Genomic DNA, 10093 nt, shown 5'->3' with positions numbered 1-10093 from the left:
ATTTCAGTTTAAAGATCAAAGTAGCCTTGTAAATGATTCGTGAGATAATATGTTAATTCTGGAGGCGCAGATGCAAAGCTCTTTCACTAATAAAGAGGTGTGAGGACAATTTATTTTAGAGATATTTAAATGTGTGTGTGTGTGTGTGTGTGTGTGTGAGAGAGAGAGAGAGAGAGAGACAGAGACAGAGAGAGAGAGAAAGAGACAGAGACAATATGAATCTTGGGAAGAGGGGTGCCATAGACTAATTTAGGTCTGAATCTCAAATTGAAAGAACAAGTTTCAATATCAAAGAATGGCATTTTGTCTTACTTAAAAATAATGCTTAATGTTTAAAATTATCATGGAAAAGTGAGAAGTTTTGCTTACCATTGAATCATAGAATTAAAAATAGCCACGAAGTGAAGCCTAGTGGAGAGAGAATGCTGGAATCAGCCATTGTCAGGCACCTGGCTCTGGGGCCTGTGCTGTCTCTGGGAAACAACCCTGGTCATGTCTGCTGCTCTCCTGGTTCTCTGCTTTCTTTACCTGTGAAGGGAAGAGAATGGTAACAACGAGGTCAGGCTGTGTTAAACGTGAACTACATCGTCTGAACATGCCTGCCCACTGCCTACCATATCCCAGAAAAGGCAAGGAGAGATATTAGTGATTTTCTTTTGTAATAAGACATCTTAATGGTTAAGCATACATCCTAATAGTAGATATTGCCTCCCAAGGATTAAAATTCCATTCAAGCCCTTCAATTATCTATGAGTGATTTCCACATTGCCTTAAGGTATTAGCTGTGTTTGATCATGATATGATTTTCATATATTCCATCAAGAAGAGCACAAAGACTCTGGCACCATTGTGATAACATGTATCATCACATTATGGATTAAAATGAGTTGAGAGATTAATAAAACAAGAAGAGAAAAAGGCAAGCCACAGCATGAACAGAAACTAATTGTGCAACAATCTCACCTTCAATAGGGGGCCCTGAGAGGCTCATGTTTTCTAAGAACTCTCTGACAAGCAAGGCTGAACGGCATGCCCACTAATGTGCCACACGATAAATTATTTAGGCAGGGCAAAGATGAGGAAGGATCTTTAGAGACTCCCAGATCATACTGTATAGATTGGGTAATTGTGGAACAATGGTAGTTAATTGAGCAAAATAGCAGCCGATGAGATTCATCATAGGCCAGTGGGGCACACTGAAGGCTTTGATGTGACTTACTCGTACACGTTGTACATTCTTAATTGAGTGTGATTCCCCAAAGAGAAATGAACCAACATAAATTATGGGCGCAGTGAAAGCAGCAGCTTGCCTGGCACATGAAACTCTTCAGAGCATTCTCTTCCTAACATCGATTTAGTGTGTGTGTGTGTGAGTGTGTGTGTGTGTGTGTGTACCACAGTGCACATATGTTATGTGGAGGTCAGAAGACAACTTTTGGTGATCACTTTTCTCTTGCTGTCACGTGAGTCATGGGAATCAAACTCAGGTTATTAGACTTGGCAGCAAGTACCTTTTACCCAGTGAGTCAGTTCACTTGTCCTCTTTTTTTTATTAAAAGCATTACCTTAATTATATATTAAAATGCTCAGAAAGAGCATTGAAGATCTGAGTAGAACAATTCTTGGTTAAGGATAAAGTTATTCAAGAAGGGGCAAAGGTACCCAAGCAGACTCTCTTGCTCATGTAGCCTGTGTGGGGTATTGTGTTAGTATGTAAATTTCATCACTCTTCCTTAGTTTTCTATTTTTGCATCTGAGTCTTTGGCTCTGTGACTTAGTGGTTTCTCCTGCTAAAGCTCGGTATGCAAATATCGGGCTGGCAACATGCCTTGTTTTATCTAATAGAATGTTATCTGTCATGACCTAGTTAGACACTCATATGAACCTGTGTAATTTGGCTTATTATCTATGCCATTGTCTTGAACCTATATCTCAGCTAGTAACAAGAACAGCCTGGTGGTTTGGATGAGCTTGTCTCCCATAGGTTCAGATGTTTAGATACTTCCTACTTGATAGAGTGGTTTGGGGAAGATTAGGTGGTATAGCCTTGTAGGAAGAAGGGTGTCTCTCGGGGGTGGTCTTTGAATTTTCAAAAGTCTCATGCCATTCCTAGTGTGCTCTCTGCTGCCTGCTTGCCTTTTGTGATGTTATCTCTGAGCTGTTCTTGCTGTCAAACCTTTACTGTATGCCATGGTCTCTAACTCTTGGAAAATATATGTCCAATTAAATACTTTTTTTATAAGCTGCCTTGACTATGGTGTTTTATCACAGCAATAGAAGAGTAACTAAGACATGCAAGGAGGGTAATAAATATTCCCTGAACCCATGATCTGAGACTTGGTAGTTGGCATGATGGGTTTTTTTCTTTTCATGTCAATATTTTTGAGCCATGGAGATCCCATTTGTTCAGCCAGGCATTATTCTCAATATGTCTGTGTTTGTGATATATTAACTTTTAATTGATACATTGAATAAAGCAGTTTGTCCCCTTAATGTAAATGGGACTCACCCCCAAACAGCTGAAGACCCAGCTAGAACCAAAAGGTAGACCTCTCTACAAGTAAAAAGGAATTCCTACCTTGCTTCATAAGTGGGTGTATTGATTCTTTTCCAGTCTTTGTCCTTGAGCCTTTGTCTTTGGTGTTTTGTCTTTGTCTTTGACCTTGAGTCTTGTCTTTGAGTCTTGGAAACATACATTACCTTCTCTCTTGGGGCTCCAGTATGGTGAATGAATATCTGAGTACTTCTCAGTCTTAATGATTATATAAGCTGATCTCTCTCTCTCTCTCTCTCTCCTCCATCTCTCTATCCCTCCATCTTTCCTACTAATACGGTGAATTTTTGTTATATAGTCATTTGCTTCATTTAGTATTGGGGCTATAGTTACAATATGTTTATGTTGTTTTTATATTTTTATACCACTTAAGTTGGGATATGTGTGTGTGTGTGTGTGTGTGTGTGTGTGTGTGTGTGTAGTGTGCACAGGGGAATACACATCCTTGTGTATGTCTGAATAGGTCAGAGAAAAATACATCAAGTATCCCGTCATTTTCCACTTATTCCCTTGAGGCATAGCCATTCACTGCATCTAAAGCTCAGCTTCCCAACCCCCAACTAAGCTATCAGCTTCCTTCTCTCCCTTCCCCCTAGTGCCAGGGCTACTGGTTCATGAGGACATGACTAGCTTTTTATGTGTGTGCTGTGTATCTGAACTCAGATACTTATGTTCATGGGATAAGTGCTCTTAACAACTGAACCATCTTCCATCTCCCAAGGTTGCTGTTCGTTTCGTTTTTGAGACAGGGCATTATATAGCTCAGGCTGGCTCCAAACTCACTGTGTTGCTAAGTATCATAGTTAGCTGTCAACTTGAAGGAAATGTAGACCAGGTTGGGAAGATGGAGTACCAGCTGAAGAATTACCTTCATTGTATTGACCCAGAACATGTGGTAAGGATTTCCTTGTGGGGTGGATTTTCTTATTGAGGAGTATTTCTTCAAAGTCAGCACACAGAAACTGTGATGAGGAGGGAGCAAGGGTATATTCCAAGCTGACAACTACACTTTCCAATGTGCAGGAGTCACCCACATGGCATTTGTTTTGAGGGGATGAACTACTCACAGAGAGCAACTTGGTCTTGACACTAGGAGAGGCTTTTGGTGAGGATGCAGCCTTGATTATAGGGGAGGGCCCAAGATTTAAGGGGTCATAGAGAAAAGCTGAGTGTGAATTTTCTCAGAGACAAGGAAAGGCTACTGGTAAAGGTGAATCCTCAGTTGCAATGGGAGCTCTAACATACCAGAGATGCCAGGTCTATGGGATTTCTGCCTTGACAGAAGAAGGTATGGAATAGAGCCATTCAGGGCCTATTAGCTATGCTTGCATATGACAGAGATGGTGGAACCTGAAAAGTGCGACTGACCAAGTCCTTTAGAGTCTATAGGATAATGAGTATGAGTGAGTCCTAGACACCAGGCATTGAATTATTTAACACTGTTGGCTTTGGTTTTGTTTTCCCTTAATTATAACTATTCCCTGGGTCTCCCTTTTGTTATAGGAAGGCATATAACTTATTTCAAGGGTTTCAGGAGTCCACTGTTAAAACAACTTTGATTTTTGAAGCAACATTGAACTTTTAAAGCATTGGATTTTAAAAAGATTTTTTTTTGAAATTTTAAAGTTGTTCTGTGATTTATATTATGATATTAACATGAGATCTTAGGGTCATACAAGAAAGGAAAGTTTATCAATTTAAAGGGATGTGTTGATGTGCCAAAATTGTTAAGAGATGGAATGTCATATTGATTTTAACTGTCAACTTGATATATACCTAGATGGACTGGGAAGTTGGAATCTCAGTTGAGGAATTGCCTCCATCAGATAGACTTGTAGGAATGTGTATATAAGATTTACTTGATTGTTGATTAATGTAAGAGAGCCCTGCTTACTGTAGGTAAATTCATGGACAGGTAGGACTGAGCTGTGTAAAAAAAGGAAAACAAAAACAAAAACACTGTAGCTGAACAAGACATGGGAAGTGAGCCAATAAGAAAAACTCTTCCATGTTTTTTTGCCCGTGGTCTTGCTTGAGCTCCTGCCCTGACTTCTGTGGTGATGGATTGTCACCTGGAAGACGAAGTTGTAATAATCCCTTTCTTCCTTCAAGTTAGTTTTTGTCAGCGTTCTATCAGAACAACAAAAAGACATCTAGGACAACCAGATTGATCTGGAAGCCCTGTTTTTTTTACCTGTTCCGTACTAGGACTGTTGGTGTGAGCCATCACACCAGCTGGGTATGTTCCCTTTCCTACAGATGTAGCACCTTGTCTGTGAGTGCATGGTGGTGGCAAACATTAGCTGTAGGATTTAAACCTTGTCCTTGTAGTTCCAAAACCTGTATTCTTTGGGTGTAAGATCACAGTTGGAAATTATAAAGTTGCTTGAGGCACAGTGGAATTGCTTTGGACCGGTTTCCTATGGAGCTGAACATCACACTGGCCAGCCATCTAGGTGAGCAAGTGTGTCTTTCCATTGGACTATGAGATTATAGAGATTATACATGGGCATTCAGGGTTAATTCTCTCTTTTGTTTTTGCATTGTACATTGCTCCTCTTTGTCCATAAAATCATGTGAGTGATATGCTTCTATCTACATCCAAGTGGCTCTGAGAGAGTTCCCATCAGGAGACAACGGGTGTCTGAGGTTACTTGGTGTAATCTAGTCAACTTACATTCAGAGCCAAGAAGGAAAATACTAAGCAATTACAAAGCAATCCTGGGATCTTGCTTCTGCCGGGTTAGCACTGTATTTTACTCCAGTCTAATTACAGTTAGTGTCCGCATAAGTATATGGCTCTCAGAGCATGAAACAGCCAATTTGCTTACTTTGTCGATGTACTTTGATTACATTTGACCTAACAAATTAGGTTACCTAATTCTAGACCTAATAAGCCCTCCTCAGTCTCAGCTCAAGACGATTCTATTTGGTAGAAACTTTTTTTGTAATAGTTGAGGGCTACGATGCTGCCAGCAACTTGAGCCAAAGCATAAAATTAAGCCTAAAGTCACAGTCAGGCATTTGATGATGAAACTGATTAAAGGCCAGTCCTGGGCTGTAGCAGGCCAGGATATCTATCTTGACACTTGCCTTTTTCTCTTACTGGATTTTCCCCTGTCCAGGTATACTTTTCTATCAAGTTTAAGTATGAAAAGGCCTAGAAGAATAGGGAGAACAGACCACCTTCTGTAGGTGTATACCTGTGAGTGTCTCCTCATCATTGATAACTCAAGCAGGTTGCTTTTTGGGGGGTGGGTGGGGGGCATGGAATGGGTCCTGCTATGCAGCCCAAGGTGTCTCTGACTTAGTGTTTTTCCTTGTCTTAGGTCTTAGCTACTTCAATGCTGAAATTAGTGGTATGCACTGTGGGATTTTTTTTTGCTTTGTTTTGTTTTGTTGATTTTATTCTCCTGAGACAGCATCTTGCTGTATTATGCAGACTAACCTCACACTTTCAGTCCTCCTGCCTTATGCTTTTTAGAGCTGAGAGTACAGCCACAAGCCACCATGCCCAACTTTAAACACCCAAACCCTTACTAGTGACTTAAATTCCTGAGTATCTTTACTCTTCTCTGTGTCTCATGCTTTTCTTCCCTGGCCCACTGAATGCTCCTCAATGTTTTTCTTGCATGAACTCCAGCAATTATTCTCAGTCTGTAGCCCTTCTGCTTCAACCTCCCTGCACACATTCACCTATCACATGAGAAACTTCTCATGGCTCCGAGCTGAGCTATAGCCCAACCTCTTCAGTCCAGCCCTTCTGAAGTGTCCTGCTCAGATGGCCTTTGTTCTTACCCCCAAAGTTGAAAGCACTTGAGTGTCCTGTAGTCCTTATTTCAGATGATACACTTCTCAGAATACCTACTAGGTTCCATGTCCCTTGAGGCAAGAACAAGTAGCCTCTCATCACATTAGGAGTATGCAGAACACAGCCTTCTCTGCATTTCAAGATCATGAAGTACTTTTTGTATGCCATGCGTTTAGATGAAGACTTCAAATATAATTCTTCTCAAAACAGGAAGTCTGATGGTGTGGAAATTATGAGAAAGAATAAGAATTCATGCTTTCTATCTTAAGTCATGTACAGCATAGGGCGTGCATGAGATGCAGCGTGGCAAGTATGGATTGGAGCTGTTATTTATTTTTAGCTCTCTTTTGATCTTTAAAAACAACTGCTTCTTATATACTTTTTACAATACCCATAATTTTCTGACAAACAGGAACATGCAGAGTTAGTGTGTCCATAAATAACTAGCCATGTAGAGGGGACATAAAGCCAACAATCATACCCTAAGTCTGGGGTGCAAACTGGAAATACGTGAAGAGGTGTTCTGTTTCTAGAGATACCCAAGTAAACTCTTCTATAATACCCTCCCTACACACACACACACACACACACACACACACACACACACACACACACACACACACACTTTGCTACAGATGCTCTTCCAAATGGATTGCTATCCTTAAAAGGAAATGTGTGGTTCCGTGTTCACAGTATTATGTGCATTTGGCTCACCTGTGATTTGCTTCTTTAAGGACAACCGGTCTCCGGGGTGAGATGAAGTCTCCAGCCAAGCTTATCATGAGTCTAGTTATGTTTTCTGCTTTGTGGTGGATGGAGCAGAGAAGCAGGAGGTTGATTTTCTGATACGAAGATGGTTTGCAGGAATGGACTATGCAGCTGCTTCAGCAGACACAGTCTTAATTCCTGTGTTAGTTAATGTTACGTTAACTTATCACAAGGTAGGGTCATTTCGGAAGAGGGTTTACTTGAGAAAAATGCTTCCTGTAGATTGACTTATAGGCACACCTGTCAGACATTTTCTTGATTAATGATTTTTATGGGAGGGTCAACCTCACTGTGGGTTGTGCCCTGCCTAGGAAAGTGGTCCTGAGAAGTATAAGAAACCAGGTTGAGCCAGCTGTGGGAGCAAGCTAGTACTCTACAAGTCCTCTGCTTCAGTTCCTGCTTCCAGGTTCCTATCTTGAATTCCTGCCCTGACTTTCTTTGAAGATGGACTGTAAAGTGGAATTGTAAACTTAAATAAACCCTTTCCCCCTCAAACTGCTTTTGATAACGGTGTTTTATCTAAGTCATCTCCCCGACATCTTGATCTTGTATTTAACTAAAGCAATTCAAGTTCCAGACTCATGACCAACATTAGCCATCTCATGAGTACCATTCCCAGGATCAGTAAATAATTACACAGTAAAATACAAGAATTTTATCTTTTGAGACAAGATTTCTCTGAGCAGCCCTGGATATCCTGGGACTCTATAGACCAGGATGGCTTCCAACTCAGAGATCCACCTGTATCTGCCTTCCAAATGCTGGGATTCAAGGTGTGTACCACCCCACCTGGCTGCAGAATACAGTTTTAAGATGAGAAATACAGTTACATGTATTCAAAAAATTTGCTGCTGGATAGAAAGGTAAAAATATGTTTTTACATTATAATTGTGATGTTTTGGAGACATGTTGAAACAACATCTTTAATTTTATAAGGCATTTATTATTAACATTGAAGTTGTGATTAACTATTAATGATCAATGCATTCCTGTAAGTAAGCACTCAGGATATCTTTTTTCAACAGTACAGTGATAAAAGGTCCCTCTCATGTTTTTCCCAATTATCTAACCCCTTTCCCCCAATGAGAATATAATGTTTTCTATGATGTTTTATGAGATATTTATCCTTTTTTAAAAGGGTGAAAACACACAATTTATTTTAGAAATGATATTTTTACATCTTCTAAGGAACAATGAATAGAAAATACACCCAAGTATCTATCATCTGAAATATTAAAATAAAATTTTCCTTCCATTTTCTCTTTATTTTCCAAATGTAGAAATGGCACAGATAATATAATAAAATCAAACCATTTAAACATATACAACTTAACAGATTTTAGGTACCGAAATGCCAACTTATTTTTATTTGGTCAGGAAATTTACCTACATAAAAAAGATAAGGTTTCCTTGACGTCACAGTCACTTTCCAAAGATTCAATAGTAGAAGCAACAAAACGCTGCCATAGCACAGAATAAGCTGCCGTTTATGCAAACATCGTGAGTGTAGTTGTCTGTGTCTGCATCCCAGAAACAGTGAGCAGTCGTGCTTTTAGCTTATCTTTAATCATTTCTGATAGATGTTTTGTGAGTTGAAGCATTTCATCTGAAGAATATTCAGTGCTTGCCAATTCTTCCTTGAGCACAGCATGGATGCAGTCTTTAACCACAGAGAGTTTAAACCTTTGCTGGACAATGGGCCTTAGAATATAGGTGTTCTCAGGCTCCTCTGAGTTCTTGTCCACCTCGCACAAGCCCTCGGAGGGGCTGGCCATGAAGGCCTGGCCACGGAAGGACACAGCCATATCCCTGCATCTGGATCCAGCAAATCTCTAGAAGGAGGGATATTTATCTTATTTTAGCAAGCAAATGTTAGTATATATTTTCTACTTCTGTTGGGTAAATAGCATCATAGTATGTGCATTATTTTCTACTAAGCTGTGGGGTACTTTCAAAATGGCATGACATCAGTGTCTCAGTCTTTGTTACATCTTTATTTATTTTTGCATGCTTTTGTATATGGGTACATGCCATAGTAAATGTGAGGAGGTCAAAGGACATCTGACAGGAGTTGATTCTCTTCTATCATATGAGTTCCAGAAACTGAACTTTGTTCTTCAGTACCTCACCTACTGAGTCAACCTGCTGGCTCTCAGTCTTTATATTGGCTTCTCTCAGATTTGTATGATACTTCTAAACATGGCTTGCCTGTATATTTCTCTCCTTTTGGCTGAGGCTAAATCATTTTCACACATTTCAGAATTATTCCTACTTCTTCCTCCAGGGTTTGTAGTTTCATTAAGTTTGTCTAATTTAAAATTTTTATGTGTAGTTCTGTAATGTATGTTAGGATGGTATTGATGCATGTGTATACATGTGTTTGCAATTATGTGGATACGCATGTAGGTACAGGTGTGTGTGTGTGTGTGTGTAGTTGACCTTGGATGTCTTCTTCAGTTGCATTCTACCTTCTACATTGAGGCAGGGTCTCTCATTCTTGGGATTTTCTATCTCTGTCTTCCACATGCTAAGATTATACACTGTTTTATAGCATTTTCATAAGGCTAACATTAGCAATGAAGTTTGCCCATAAGACAAAAATACTTTAAATAAATATAATGGATGTAGTACAACATTTTTCTTATCAAAACCCAATTTTATGGTTTATTTCACATGCCTGTATCAACTCAAGTAGCCATCTGTAAATCCTGAGTAGAAAGACCCTGTGTTAACCACACTGCACAATTTCTCACAACAGAAAGGATTTCAATAGCATTAGACAGTGTTCAGTGGTTTATAGCTATGGCTTCCATCTTTGCCAGCCAGTGCACTAGTAGGTAAAGTTAGATATATTATTTTTTCTGAGTCACTCTCTTGCATTTGTCCCATTTTTCCCAATAGTATATTATAGGAGAACAAGATGACTATAAGTAATCTAGTCAATAATCCATCCATGAATG

At 39.6% G+C, this 10093-nt stretch overlaps 1 pseudogene; it reads right to left on the bottom strand.

The window, feature by feature from the left end:
- Positions 1-8570: 8570 nt before the first annotated feature.
- LOC110301010 (dynein light chain Tctex-type protein 2B pseudogene) lies at positions 8571-8938 on the bottom strand (annotated as a pseudogene).
- Positions 8939-10093: the final 1155 nt, after the last annotated feature.

Source organism: Mus caroli, unplaced genomic scaffold (assembly GCF_978045245.1).
Source record: "Mus caroli unplaced genomic scaffold, Mus_caroli_1 scaffold_11, whole genome shotgun sequence".
Taxonomy (NCBI): domain Eukaryota; kingdom Metazoa; phylum Chordata; class Mammalia; order Rodentia; family Muridae; genus Mus; species Mus caroli.
This window is presented reverse-complemented; position numbering and strand designations above follow the sequence as displayed.